Source organism: Pituophis catenifer, unplaced genomic scaffold, assembly GCF_029215685.1.
Source record: "Pituophis catenifer annectens isolate HBS135680 unplaced genomic scaffold, rPitCat1.0.hap2 SCAF_5, whole genome shotgun sequence".
Lineage (NCBI taxonomy): Eukaryota > Metazoa > Chordata > Lepidosauria > Squamata > Colubridae > Pituophis > Pituophis catenifer.
In genome coordinates, this window is record NW_027256885.1 from 62,735,293 (window position 1) to 62,751,704 (window position 16,412).

Genomic DNA, 16,412 nt, shown 5'->3' on the forward strand with positions numbered 1-16,412 from the left:
TGTGCTCAGGCTGTCTAACTGTGTGACAAAGTTATCCCAGCTGGGATCTAGCGAGTTTATGATTATACTCATCATGCTTTCTTCTGTGATGGTCTCACCTCTCTGTAGTAATTCAGCCCTGGTGGCATTGAGTTTTAGTAAATGTTCACTCATGGACACCCCTGGCCTGAGTCTGGCAGAGTGAAAATCTCTTGATATTCTTGTGGTGGTGGCCCTGCTCCTACTGTAGAATAAGCCATAGAGTTTCTGCATAACCTCATACACAGTCAGGTGATTGCCTATGCTGGGATACATGGTGGGTTATATACTTGCTAACAACAAACAAAATGCTTTGTGGTGTATACAGTCAGTTTCAAAAGACCATGGCTTCTTGGGTGGCTTAGATATCAGAAAAAGTACATTCTCCCTCATAAATATTGTTTGGAGTTGTTGGCTCCACTCCAGGAGATTTTTCCCATCTAATTGAAGTTTGGGGAACCCATTGGGTAAAGTCCCAGAACTGTAAGAACTGCTACTTACAAAAGGCAGCTGTCCATGGTCCTGGATGTGTGGAAACTCACAGTAAGGGGTTGGTATACTTGCTAACAGGTTAAAAAAACAAGCAGTCATTTTTTTTTTCTTCACTTCCAACAGGGGGAAACTGAGCATGCGCGAAGCTCATTCTCTGCTGGGAGCCGTCAGGTAAGGAGCTCGCGGCCGCGGCTCCTGAAGCTAGGCCCAGCCCTGCCAGGGAAAGGTCGGACTCACCCCTGGGGACTCGAAGCTGGGCAGTGGAAGTCCGGAACTGGTCCTGGGCTGCGGGATCATCGTCGAGTGTCAGCGGGAGGCCCAGAAGACTTGCGTTTGCCGGGTGGGGCCTCCAGAAGATCGGCTGGTCGATGGTCGCGGCGAACGGCTCCGGTCTGTAGGCGCTGGTCGTGGGACGGGACGGGAAGCCCGGCGGAGGCTTCAGTGCTGGTGAGTGGTCCGCTTGGCCCCTGGGCCTTGGGTCTTGTGTCGGTTGGTTTGCAGTGCGCCATGGGGCCGGTGTATTGATGTCGGGTGGTTGTGGCTTGTTGGTGGCTGGTGTCGCGTTCCTCTGGCGTGCCGCGGTTGGTGTCTCAGCATCGGTGGGCACTTGGGTATTTCTTCGGACCTCGGGGGTTGTTTCGTGGTTCGGCGGAAGCGTGGGCGGCTTGTAAGCGGGGCCGAATGCCGCCGTGAGAGTCTCAATGGCCTTTTCTATTTCGAGCTCGGTAGGCGAGCTCCTGGTGACTTGATTCCATTTTTCTTCATTATTTTTGGATGGCCCCTTATTTGTTTTGAGTTCGGGGCTAGTTCGCGCCAAGAGGTTTGAATCCAGGCCTCCCATTGGCTGTTGGTCGTTCAAAGATGGCCACCACAAAAAGGGTGCGAAAATAGACTCGGCTGCTTCTGGTGCGCCGGGTTGGGATGGCTCCTCTCTTACCGGGGTGGTGGCTTCCTGGGTTGATTCCGGTCCTTCGATCGCTGCTCCACGGCTTTCGAGTAGGCTCTGGAGATTCGCGACGAGGTCCTCGTTAGTAGCAGGGATTTCCATTATTTTCAGTATGGCTTGCCTGAGGTCATCATTCTCTCGTGATGTGTCTCTGTGATCATCATTTTCTTCTTCCCGCTGTTCCTCACCCTTGGATAGCATGCTCAGGTCGATGGTCCGCATGTTTCCAGTCGGAGTGGCCTTTGATATGGCTCCGGTGGGTGTTAGTTGCACTGCCATCTGTCTGGTAAAAGCTCTGGTATTTATTCTGCTCTTCTTCGTTGAGTACACAGCTTGCTCAGACATGGCTTGGAGTTATGGGCAACCATCCTCTGCTACCATTTTGTTAATTTGGAGGATTTAGCCCAATAACTCTCAATACAAAGTAGTAGTTGTTGCAGTTTATTTATTTGTAGGCATAAATATATCATAGGCCTAAGTATACACTTGTAACTGACCTATGTCCTTTCTTCTCAGGTATGTGGCTGGAACTGACCTGGTACCCATGTGGCCGGTCCTTTTGTACCCAGGGGGAGGAGTCAAGGTAAGGTGGGATTGTGGGAGTGATGGGTTGTGTAGTAGTGTTAACCCTTGCTAGACCATAGAGCAATAGGAGCATATGTAAGTTAGACATTTTACGTGACAGTTTTCGCCGTCCCCAGGCTCCTAGAAAGCCTCTGGAGCCTGGGGAGAGTGAAAAACAGGCCTTCCCCACACTCCCCGGAGGCCCTCCGGAGGCCAGAAACAGCCTGTTTCCTGACTTCCAGTGGGACCAGAAGGCCCCAAAATAAGATGGAGCTGAACTAGGACAACGCTTGCATGCCCACCGATATGGCTCCGTGTGCCACCTGTGGCACGCGTGCCATAGGTTTGCCATCACGGCATTAGAGGATACTTTTGACAAAAACACAACTCCTCCCTTTTCTAAAATACTGGCGATGTCTCTTGCTGGATTTCATATGTACAAAGCAAGCACAGAACTCCATTTTCTCAAAACACTTCAGAATTTTGGCAGTGGCAGTCAAAGGAAAAACTATGCAGAAGAAATGTTTTCAGAAATGTCTTGTCGGTTTTGAAATTTGCTCTCTCCTAAATCAAGCCACTCAGAGCTACTCACCAGTAATATGGTAGTGTTGTGACCCAGGCCCAAGTAAGTAGTAGGAAAATCAGTCAGTGAAAAAACAAACTTTATTCGAACAGCTGAGAATTACTTCATTCCCAGCGTCGTTCAACTAAATGAAAGCAAATTCCTCCCAACACAAATTCCTCAGTCCTATCGCAAACCTTGTCCGATTAGGCAAACTGCCAAAGGCCTTTCTTGGCAAACGTTCAGAAGTCACAGATACAAAAATAAATACAAGACGTAGACGAAGAAGAAGACGAAGCTACCAACGTTGTTTTCCGGCAAAGCCCAAACGCTGTTGTTGGTCTGTTTTAAGCCTTATGGGAGGGGCCAATCATCTCTTGGCCCTACTCCCTAGTTGTCCTCTTTGCTTGAGCTGCTCTTGCCTTCTGGCAGCTCTTCTCATGCGTGCATTAGGAACAGGCTCCTCCCGTTCCTCTGCCTCACTCCTATCAGTCTCTGGAGGCTCTGGAGTCCGCACCTCACTCCCCGATGGCCCTGGCCCCATCTCTGCCTCTGATGCAGAGCCCTCATCCAGGCCTTCCCCAGCCTCCAGGACTGGCCCATGTTCTTCCTCAGCCTCATCGCTGTCCAACTCTGCTGCCAGCTCCGCAGGCTGCTGGCAGACCACAACAGGTAGACAGAATTGAAGCCTCAGCCAAATCTACCAACAGTAGATGGATCATCTTCCTTATGTCTGATGCCAGGACTTTTGATCCCCTCCCAGTCATCCTCAGTGAAAATGCCATTATTGTGAGCCAGAAGTGCAGGTCATAAGAGAGAAAAACGTGGACTTAAACATAATCCTTTGTTAACATAAGGCCATGATTGTGAATTTATGGCACGCATGCCAGAGGTGGCACGCAGAGCCCTCTCTGTGGGCACGCGTGCTGTCGCCAGCTGCTCTTCTGGTCTTCATTCGTGCCAGAGCACCGGAAACCCGAAGATCCACTCGACACCCAGCCACTACTGTGATAACGACCCGGGGGAGTTGGCGATGGAAGCGTCGGAGACTGTCTACGCTGTTACACGGTGGTGGGGGTTGTATTGTTTTGTTAGGCGTTCGGGCACGGTGGCGGCCGGGGAGAGGGATTACTGTGTGCCTTTTCGCTGCAATGGGACAGCGTCTCGGCGGCGCATGCGCAGTAAACCCGGAAGGGCGGTGGTCTTAATACCTCGCCGGCGCGCTGTTTAAAAGGCGTTGGGAGGCAGCCGCTCCCAACGCCGACTTTGAGTATCCGCATTACCGTCAGCTTTGCCGTGCATCGTGTGAAGAATTGTTCTAATAAAAGAAAAAGTTGCAGCAAGCTAAGACTACGTGTGCTCCTTTCTCCTTGTTCACACGGAGACGCAACGCAACGTTGACAGTGACCAGCATGCGCATGCGCACCGGCCAGCTGGTCTTTGAGTTTCTGGGGCTCCAGTGCACGCACACACACGCGTTCCAGTTTGGGCACTCGGTGCCGAAAAGGTTCACCATCACTGACATAAGGGATTACTAGGTCATAAAAGGGAGTTTATTCCTTGTAGCATTCCACCTCCAAAGGTCATTTTCCCAGCCCACTTTTGCCACTTTCCAGCCCCTCTACCCCATGTACTCCTCTTCTTCATTTCCACCAACCTCAATGCTGCAAGTCTGCAGTGAATTCCAATAGGCCAGTCAATGTTCCCTCCAACCAGTGGTGGGTTTCAAAAATTTTTACTACTGGTTCTGTGGGTGTGGCTTGGTGGGCGTGGCATGGCTTGGTGGGCGTGGCAGGGGAAGGATACTGCAAAATCCCCATTTCCTCCCAATCAGCTGGGACTTGGGAGGCAGAGAATAGATGGGGGTGGGGCCAGTCAGAATTTTTACTACCGGTTCTCCGAACTACTCAAAATTTCCGCTACCAGTTCTCCAGAACTGGTCAGAACCTGCTGAAACCCACCTCTGCCTCCAACCAATTACAGGAGAACATAAACTGTCACTCAGTCAAGGCTCCACCCTTGGGAGAGAGAGAGAGAGACTTGTCTGATCAAGACTAACTCAAAGGGTGATGTGGGGCATAGTGAGGTGATTTCTGTACACATAGGCATCTTAAATTAGGATGTCCACGAGGAACCTGCTAGAAATAACCCCAAAAATCCAGTTTATTTTCAACATTCTCTTGTAAGAACTCATATAGTCCTTGACTTATAACCTTTCGTTTAGTGAAGTTACAACAGCACTGAAAAAAGTGAGTCCTGACCATTTTCCACACCTATAATCGTTGCAACATGCCCATGGTCACATGATCAAAATTCAGACACTTGGCAACTGGTTCATATTTATCACAGTCACAATGTCCCGGGGTCATGTGATTCACTTTTGTGACCTTCTGACAAGCAAAGTCAATAAGGAAGCCAGATTCACTTCACAACCATCTTACTAACTTAACAACTGCACTGATTTGCTTAACATCTGTGGCAAGAAAGGTGGTAAAATGGGGTAAAACTCATTTAACAACTGTCTCGCTTAGCAACAGATATTTTGGGCTCAGTTGTGGTCATAAGTCACAGACTATCTCTAAAATATGAGGCTTTTAAAACTTAAAACTTAGCATCAAATTGAATGGGGCAACAGGCCCTGCTGCCTGCAAAGTGCAGGGACCCCTGTTGTCCAATGTACACCTCATAGAAATGGAAAACCATTCCTTAAATCCCTTAACAATACAGGTAGTCCTCGACTTACAACAGTTCATTTAGTGACCATTCAAAGTTACGTCACTGAAAAAGTGACTGATAACCATTTTCACACTTATGACCATTGCAGCATCCTTTTTTTTAAAAAAAAGTTTTTTATTTTTTAGACAGACAAACATTTAATACATCAGTTATCTCTTCCCTGTGACATCTCGGTGTTATCTTCCAAAGTTTCTTTCTTCTTCTATATATGTGTTATTTCTTCTATCTTGATCCTTAACCAATCCATAATATCAATTCATCACTAGTATAATATTCTACTTATCACATATTTATACATACTTATATAATTAATCATTTATATCTCTTCTCCAACCAGTGATAAAAATAATTCCATATTTTAAAATATTCTGAGTCTTCTCTATCCTTAATCATCAAAGTTAATCTATTCATTTCTGCACAATCTAAATTTTTTCTTATTACTTCTTCTTCCAAAGGTATTTTCTCTGCTTTCCAATTTTGTGCATAGACAATCCTTGCAGCTGTTATTACCTGTACTATCAAATAAACATTTTCCTTGCTAATTTTTCCAGGAAGGATACCCAATAGGAACAGCTCTGGTTTAAATTCAATACATTGCTGTATCATTTCCTCCAACCAAATCTTAGTTTTACTCCAATAATATTTTGCTTCCGGACATGTCCACCACATAGGATAATATGATTCTGGTAATTGATGACACTTCCAACATTTTGCTGATTTTTCTTTAAACATTTTTGCTAATTTCTCAGGTGGCATATGCCATCTATAAAACATTTTATATTGATTTTCTTTGTATGCAGTGGACATCGTTAGTTTATAATTCCTTTCCCATAATTGTTGCCATTTTTCCAAGTCAATTGAATATCCGAAGTACCTTCCCAGGGGTGAAATCTAAAATTTGCTACTACTGGTTCTGTGGGTGTGGCTTGGTGGTGGGGGGTAATGTGACTGGGTGGGCGTGGCCAACTTTTCTTTTTTTTTTTTACTTTGGCTGAAGAGGTTGCAGAAAAAAATGCTATTAGGCATTTTTTTTCCTACAACCTCTTCGGCTGAAGAGGTTGTAGAAAAAATGCTTTTAAAAGCCTCTGACGATCCCAGCTGAGCCGCACGATCATCAGAGGCTTTTTTTTTTTTTTACTTTTAAAAGCATTTTTTCTACAACCTCTTCGACCGAAAAAATGCTTTTAAAAGTAAAAAAAACCCAGCCTCTGATGATCGCATGACTCAGTTGGGCATGGGGGGGGGGCGGGGCGCAGGGATTTTTGCTACCGGTTCTCCGAACCACCTGCCGCCATCGGGTGATCCGGTCCGAATTGGGAGCATTTCACCCCGTTCCTTCCCCAAGCTATCATTGTTTGTTTTACTTGTTCCTCCTCTAGTTCAATGCTAAGTAAGAAATTGTAAAAAATTATTATTAAATTGTCATCTGTTCCTGTGAGTATCCTATCCAATTCAGTCTTTTCCATATAAAAAACATATAATTTAGCATCTTTCTCATATCTTCTTTGTATCTGCATGTGTCAGGGTGGGAATTAATCCCATTCTGCTTTTGGGTAATTGCACCTTGATTTAGAGAAGGGGGCAAGGCTTTTCCCTTGGAGTATACTTAAGAAAATAAACCCGAAGATATGTTTTCTAAGAAAAACTCATTTATTTGTTATAAAGAAAATAAAACATCTCACTAGTCTAATTAGTTACATCTTGGCAATGTTCCTGCCGGCCACCTCTCCTGGCCGGACCTCTTGGCAGGAGAACAAAGAAAAGATAGAAGAAAATGAAGGAATGTGGACATGTGCAGTTAGCTTACTGATAAGAACTTGGCAAGCCCAGACAGAGACAACTACCAAGAGATATTGTGATCTATTTTGTTACAAGGAGAACAAGAAATGGAGTTTTACAAGTTTCTTATAAGAAGAAACTTCAAGTGGCAGGACAGGAGGTTTTAGTAATGAAGGAAATACCCCCCAAAATGTTGAGATCTCAAAAGGACTATGCATTTTTAATTGATGAACTTAGAAGGCATCAGTTGCAGTACAGATGGGAAGCTCCAGCCGGATTAGTGGTGAATTATTTGGGTGAGAGACATCGTCTCAACTCAGTTTGGAAGAGGAACAGGAGACAAGGAGAAAAGCGGAACCCGGGACACGGCGGATGGAGAAGGAAGAAAAAGATCAGGAAGAGGCAAAAAGATTGGAGAGAGAAAGAATGGAGAGAGAGGGAGCGAGGGAAAAGACTCAAAGAGTTACCAGAAACACAACAAAGTTGAAAATGACAAATAGATAAACTCGATAGAGATGGAAGGAGAAATAAAAATTATATCAATTAATATAAACGGACTCAACTTCCCAAGGAAAAGGAAATATATATTTACGAAATTGCAAAAATTGGACTTAGATGTGATAACTTTACAAGAAGTACACATTAAAAGACAGCAACAAATATTGTTGGAGAATCAAAAATTAGGAAAATTATTCACATCCCTAGGAGATAATAAGAAGAGAGGAGTGGCAACTTATGTCAAAAACCATTTAAAAGCTAAACAGATATATACAGATTCGGAAGGACGTATTTTAATAACTGAAATACAAACAGAAACAAAGAAAATATTGTTAGCTTCTATCTATGCACCTAATGGAAACCAGAGAGAATTTTACAAGAAACTACATGATACAATTAAAGATTTGGAGTACGAAAATATCTGTGTTGTCGGAGACTTCAATGCAATTGTGAATATACAAGATGACTATCGAAGTAATAAACAAAGTAAGACTCGAAAAAGAATCTTACCGGATACATTTAAGGATATGACTGAAGAATTGCAATTACATGATGGATGGAGAGAGGCCAACAAACAAACCAAACAATATACCTTCTACTCAAACCCACACCAGTCATGGTCTCGGATTGACATGGCCTGGATGAAGCCAGACCTCAGGAAGGATCTACAAGACATCGAAATTATACCGAATACATGGGCCGACCATAATCCTATAAAAATAACATGGAGAGGACAGCGAAAGCAGAAGAGGTGGATGATGGACACCGGAATAATAAAAGATAGAGATTATGTGCAGATGATGGAGAACGAACTTAGAATATTTTATCAAATAAACACAAAGGAGCAGACTTCAGTACAGAATCTGTGGGACACTACTAAGGCCTATATAAGAGGCCTCACAATAGCATACACAGCAAAAAAAAATAAAGATAAACAACAAAAGAGGAAAAAATTAATGGAAGAACTCAACATATATGAGTCACAATTACAGAAACAGCCTGACGACAAAACAACAAGGGAAAAATTGAATCGTACTAAATATGAGTTGAACTTAATTACACAAGCAGAAATCGCACAGAAAATGAAAATGGCCAAGCAGAAATACTTTGAATATGCAAACAAAACAGGTCGCTGGCTGGCATACAGACTGAAGAAAGAGAGGGAAAAAAGAATAATATACCAATTGCAGGATGAAACAGGACAACTATATAGTATGAATTTAGATAAAAAACGTATAGTAAGGGAATTCTATCAAAACCTCTACACACAAGAAGAGACTCAAGACCAAGATTTTATGGAATACCTACAAAAAGCAAATATCCAGAAATTAGAGGAATCCCACAGAGAAATACTGAATAAACCAATAACAATGATGGAGTTGATGGAAGCCCGAAAGAAACAGAAGAACAACAAAGTCCCAGGTCCGGACGGAATTCCAATGGAATTTTATAAAAACTGCCAGTCTGCAATAGACAAACTACTACTACAAGTTCTCAATGAGGCACTGCTGGAAGCAGAAACACCTAAATCTTGGGCCGAAACAATCATCTCACTCATCCCCAAAGAAGATACGGATCCAACTAAAGTCCAAAATTATAGACCCATCTCGCTGTTAAATGTAGATTATAAACTATTCACGACAATTATAGCACAGAGGCTGAAAACAATTATACATAATTATATACACCCCGACCAAAATGGTTTTGTCCCAAGGAGACAAATAAAAAACAACATGAGGACAATAATATACGTTCTCGAATACTACGAGCAAAACATCAATAATCAGGTAGCGCTAATCTTTCTCGATGCGCAAAAGGCGTTCGACAATTTGAATTGGAAATTCCTTATAGCACAACTGCAGATTATGAATTTCGGCGACAAATTCCTGAAAATGATTAAGAAAATATATTCTTCCCAGACAGCGAGAATTATAATTAATGGAGATATGACCGAAAAAATAAGCATCCAAAAGGGGGTAAGACAAGGATGCCCGATATCGCCTCTACTGTTTATAATCTCACTGGAAGTCCTTCTAAAGGAAGTAAGAAAGGAAGAAGAAATAAAAGGACTGAAGATAAGGAATGAGGAGTATAAACTACAGGCTTTCGCGGATGATGTGGTCTTCATAGTGGAACAACCAGAAGTAGCGGGAGTCAAATTATTAGAGAAGATAGAGGAGTATGGCAAAGTGGCGGGGCTTAAGATCAATAAACAAAAAACCAAAGTCTTGACCAAAAATATGACAATGACACAAGAGGAAAAATTAGAAGAAGAATTAGGAATGCAAATTGCGAAGAAAGTAAAATATTTGGGAATTTGGCTTACTACAAAAGCAACAACTATTAGAGAGGACAATTACATTAAATTGATGAAGCAAATTAGAAAAGACTTGGAAAGATGGAATAAGGTACAACTATCATTTCTTGGCAGAATAGCGTCTGTAAAGATGAACATATTACCAAGACTCCTATATCTCTTCCAAGTGATACCAATTGGTCCAGGAAAAGATTTCTTTAAGGATCTCAACAAGACAATAATGAAATACATCTGGCAAGGAAAGAAAGCTAGAATTAAAATAAGATGCTTACAGGACACAAAGGAGAAGGGAGGCCTAGGTCTACCAGACTGGGAGCTATATTACAAGGCGGCGGCGTTGAATTGGATCAGAGAATGGATAGATCTATCAAATAGGAGAACGCTATACTTGGAGGGATTTGATCTGAGTCGAGGTTGGCATGCCTTTCTGTGGGAAGGCACAGACAAGCAACATCCGTACTTCCAGAGACATGTAATAAGAGGTGCACTATATAAAACATGGCAAGATATCAGAAGGCAACACTATAGTAAAATCCCACGATGGTTGTCGCCTATGGAGGCGCTAATTTATCCAAACACTATAGAAATAAGAAAGATGCAGAAATATCAAGAATTGTTGAGTAGTGAGGGAGACCTACTTACGAGACAAGAACTGGAAAGACGAGGCATTATGATTGATTGGTGGCCATATCTTCAAATTGAGTCAAAATATACAGCAGACCGGAGACATTATGATTTTCAAAGCCAACCAAGTGAACTAGATAAAATTTTAAAAGGCACAGATGAGAAAATAATATCTAAAATTTATGGATATTTAATAAGGTATAAATTAGAGGAGGAAACAGTGAAAGAAAACATGGTAAGCTGGGCAAGAAATATAGGTCACAATATAGAGTTGGACAGATGGGACAAGCTATGGGCAGAAAATTATAAGATGACACTGTCGATTCCATACAAAGAAAATTTATACAAGATATTTTATAGATGGCACCTTCCTCCGGCACGTTTGGCTAAAATGTTTCCAAACACATCACCAATGTGTTGGAAGTGCAAGACACAAATGGGGACATATTACCATCTCTGGTGGTCTTGCAGGAAGGCACAACGCTACTGGCAAGAGATTAAGAGAATAATCGAAGAAACAACGAGGCAAAGTGTAGAAATGAAACCAGAATTCTTTCTATTTGGAATGACTACACCACAGTGTACCAAGGAGATAAAATATCTTACCATCCACATATTGACAGCGGCACATATAGTGTACGCTCAGAATTGGAAATCCGAGATAACACCAACAGAAGAAAAAATAATAACAAAAATAAATGAATGTGCAGAGATGGATAGGCTCACAAAAGAGCTCCAAGATAAAGAGAACACTGACTTTTATTTAGTTTGGCAAAAATGGTACACATGGTTAGAAAGAAGGATAGGGCCAACAACATAGGACACTAGGAGAACATAACTCAAGAATTTTAGAAATAGATACATGAGATGAGCCGTAGGATTGTATAAATAAATGGTTAATATGTTTGTAGAAAGATACTGCTGAACTTCAATGAATATATTAAGGTATAAGCAAGTAAATTTGTAAATAGTATGATTAAGGAAAATTGGTTAAATGGACATTAATCACCGATGCGAAGGTTTTCTAGAAGTTAGTCGATTGACTCTTTGTTAATGTATAAGTGTTTACATGTATTTGTGTTTTACGTTTGTTTATGTTAATAAAATTTAAAAAAAAAAAAGAAAAGAAAAAGAAGGAATGTGGACATGCGCAGTTAGCTTACTGATAAGAACTTGGCAAGCCCAGACAGAGACAACTACCAAGAGATATTGTGATCTATTTTGTTACAAGGAGAACAAGAAATGGAGTTTTACAAGTTTCTTATAAGAAGAAACTTCAAGTGGCAGGACAGGAGGTTTTAGTAATGAAGGAAATTCCCCCCAAAATGTTGAGATCTCAAAAGGACTATGCATTTTTAATTGATGAACTTAGAAGGCGTCAGTTGCAGTACAGATGGGAAGCTCCAGCCGGATTAGTGGTGAATTATTTGGGTGAGAGACATCGTCTCAACTCAGTTTGGAAGGCAAGAGACTTTTACATTACCATACTAAAGGCTGGAAACCCACCATCTCCAGAAGCCAGAAGAAGGAAAGAACCAGGAGAGGCCAGAAAGGGGGAAAAGGAAATTATGCAGGCACAAGCTCAAGGAGGTGTTTTGACTACTCAACAAGAATTATTGCAACTTTCAGAGGATGTTCAACTTTTGGATTTATTTGAAAAAATGGAAGACCCCAAGGATCAAAGACAAACTCGAGCAGCAACCAAACGTAAAGAACAAGAATTAAAGAAGCAACAAAGTCAGATAATAACCCAAGAAATCGCAACTACAAATATGGAAGCTGTGGGAGGAGCTAGACTGAAGAGGAAATTCCAGGAGGACTTCCAGTCGGTGCTCCATAAGCTGTCAGGGGCCAAGGATGGCAAATAAATTTTTGACCTGGAATGTTAATGGCCTAAACTCACCACAAAAGAGAAATAAAATATTTCACTATTTGAAACAGTTTAAAAATGATGTAATTTGCTTGCAAGAAACACATATTAGAACAAGTGATCAGAAATACCTAATAAATGCTAGACTGGGCAATCATTTTGTTGCATCAGCTCCTGAGAAGAAAAATGGTATAGTTATATACCTAAGAACAGATTTAATGGCTAAATTAATTGAAGCAGGTCCACAAGGAAGATATATAATGATTGAATTATTAATAGAAGGGAAGAAAATACTTTTAGTGGGAGTATATGCACCTAATCAACAACAAGAGAAATTTTATAAACTTTTGCATAAAAAATTAATACAAATGGATTACAAATCATGTATAATGATGGGTGATTGGAATGATGTATTGGACACTAAAAAAGACAAAAAGACCCTTTTGCCAAATATTCAAACACGGGCTAAATTGCCTAAATCTTTTTTTGACATGATAGATGATATGGAGTTGAGAGATATATGGCCTGAACGAAATTTAAAGAACAGGATTTTACTTTTTTTTCTGATAGGCACCAATCTTTTTCTAGAATTGATTTTATACTAATTACAAATGATTTTCTTTCCAGGGTAAAGAAGACGAAGATATGTCCAAGAACTTTAACAGATCATAATCCGGTGTGGATGGAATTAGAGTTTGGGGAGGGGTCTAGGAGATCTTGGAGACTGAATGAAAATTTATTTCGATATGAGGCAAATGTGATAGAATGTAAAAAGTTAATGAAAGAATTTTTTGTTTTAAATATGCATAAGGGTACACCTGTGGAATGGGATGGTATGGGATGCAAGTAAAGCATATATGAGAGGAGTTTTAATAAATTTGAATAATTCCTAGAGACGTAGACAGGGGAAAAAACGAAGGGAACTGGAAGAGGAAATAAAAAATAAGGAACAGGCGTTAGTGGATAAACCAGATGATAAGAATATAAAAGAAGCCATTACAATATTGTGGGGACAGTTTAATATGTTGATGTCAGATCAAGTTGCAACGAACTTGCAATATGCTAAACATAATAGTTTTTGTAATGCAAATAAACCAGGCAGGTGGTTAGCATATATGTTAAGGAAAAAACAAAAATCTCGTACAATAGAAAAAATAGAGTATAAAGGTAAAGAGGTATATCAACAGAATATGATTAAAAAAGCATTTTTAGATTTTTATATGAGGTTATATGCTGGTGATAATATACAAGGTAATGATATAGAGAGATATTTGCAGAAGGAGAATATTCCTGCAATTACTGATGAACAAAGGGAAAGATTGAATGTATTAATAACCACTGAGGAAATTCTTTTGGCAATTAAACAATTAAAAAGTGGAAAGGCTCCTGGCACAGATGGTTTGACAGCAGTGTATTATAAAAATTTTCAATTAGAAATGGTAGAACCTCTTAAGGAGTTATTTGCTAAAATACAATGGGGAGGAGAGGTGCCACCATCCTGGAGAACAGCTTTTATTTCCCTGATTCCGAAAGAAGATCAAGATCATAGTCAACCCAAAAATTACAGACCCATATCATTGCTTAATACAGATTATAAGACCTTTGCAAAAATTTTGGCAAATAAACTAATGTCAGTTATGCAACAAATGATTCATAAAGATCAAACTGGATTTATACAAGGGAGACAAATGAAAAGTAATGTAAGACAAATTGTTAATATACTGGAGTATTTGGGGAAGAACAACCAAGTCCCTGCAGTGCTTATGTTTTTGGATGCAGAGAAAGCATTTGATCAATTGAATTGGCAGTTTTTAGTGAAAGTAGCACAAAAGATGCAGTTGGGAGAGCATTTTATACAATCTATTAAGGCAATATACCAGAAACAAACAGCACAAATAATAGTTAATGGTAGTCTCACAGAAACTTTTAAAATTGAGAAAGGAACAAGACAGGGATGTCCCTTGTCTCCACTATTGTTTATTTTAACTTTGGAAGTATTGCTGAATAAAATACGGGACTCGGATAACATACAGGGTATTAAGATCAGGCAACATGATTATAGATTACGAGCATTTGCAGATGATTTGGTTGTAACTTTAACCCAACCAGTAAATTCAGTTACAGGTTTGATGGAGATAATTAGGCAATATGGTCAAGTGTCAGGGTTTAAAATAAATATAGGGAAAACAAAGATGATAGCTAAGAATATGAATACAAATCAAAAAGAAGAAATGGAAAGAGTAACAGGATGCAAGATAGTGAAAAAGGTTAAGTACTTAGGAATTTTTATTACAATGTCAAATGGGAAATTATACAAGTATAATTATGAATTGTTATGGCATAAAATACAGGCAGAGATGGATAAATGGAAAAAATTACAACTGTCTTTGTTGGGAAGAATAGCGGTAGTTAAAATGAATGTTCTGCCCAAGTTTCTATTTCTCTTTCAAATGATACCAATACTTAAAAAGGATGCAAATTTGGAGGAATGGCAGAGAGGCATTAATAACTTTGTTTGGGTAGGGAAGAGACCGAGAGTTAAATTAAAAATAATGCAGGATACACGTGAAAGAGGAGGTTTGAAATTGCCCAATCTAAAATCTATGAAGCAGCTGTTTTGTCAGCAGTTAGTGACTGGATTAATTTAACAGATGAAAGAATACTGAATATTGAAGGGTATGATTTGCTATATGGTTGGCATGCCTACTTAGTTTATGAGAAGAAGGTGGATAGGACTTTTAAAAGTCACATATTAAGGAATGCCCTCTTGCGTGTTTGGAAAAAATACCAATATAAATTGAATGGCAAGATACCCATGTGGGTAGTACCCAGACATGCGATAGAAAATATAAGTATAGAACAAAGACAGGATGTAATTACTTATAAAGAACTTCTGATTACAGAAAGAAATGTACTACAGTTAAAGTCTCTGAATGTACTAAGAGAGGAAAGGGCAATTCAAACCTGGTTTCAATATGTACAGCTGCAGAATAGATGGAAAAAAGATCAGAAAATTGGTATTACACAAAGTCAAGAAAATTTGATTAAACAAATTAGGGACCAGAGTAAAATGCACATAAAAAGGTTGTATAATATATTGATAGAAATAGACTCGGAGACAGAGTTAGTTAAAGATTGTATGATAAAATGGGCACAAAATTTTGAGGAACCAATAATGATGGAAAGGATCGGGGTAAGAAATGTAAAATTCACAGATGCTCAAAATTTGAGAGAAAATTTTTATAAAATGTTTTATAGATGGCATTGGGATCCTAAAAAGTTAGCTTGTATGTACCCAAATTTACAACCCAAATGTTGGAGATGTGATTGTGTTGATGCTACCTATTTTCATGTTTGGTGGACTTGTAAAAAAGTTAAAGCATTTTGGATAAAAATATGGTGGATTATTCAAAATATTAAAAAAAAAAGGATAAAGTTTACTCCACAGTTGTTTTTGTTAGGTATAATTACAGATTGTACGGTTATAGAGATTAATTTGATTCTGAATTTAATAACTGCAGCAAGACTCTTGGTGGCGCAGTACTGGAAGAAGGAAGATTTACCTACTATTCAAGAATGGATATTAAAAGTAGTAAATTTAGCAGAAATGGCAAAAATTTCAGCATATCTAAAGGACCATTCAAATGAGAAATATATTACAATGGAGAAGATGGATTGATTATATTCAAGGCAAATATCGGACTAAAAAATTTCAAATAGCTTATGAATGATCGAAGAGATTTTATAAAGTACTTAAATTTAGTTTAGCAAAAGGGGAGTTAAAAGTTCAAGAGGGGGATAGGAGGCTATAGATAATTAGCTTATGTTAGCTTATGATTGTCAAATGTTATACCCTGTATTTTGCTCTGGGAAGTGGGGGGGGGGAGGGAGGGGAAGGGGAGGGCTGGAAGGGGAGGAGGGAGGGGGAAGGGGAAATGTCTGTAAAACTTTTTAAAACTTTTCAATAAAAAAAAAAAGAACTTGGTAAGCTACGGTAAGTCTGAAA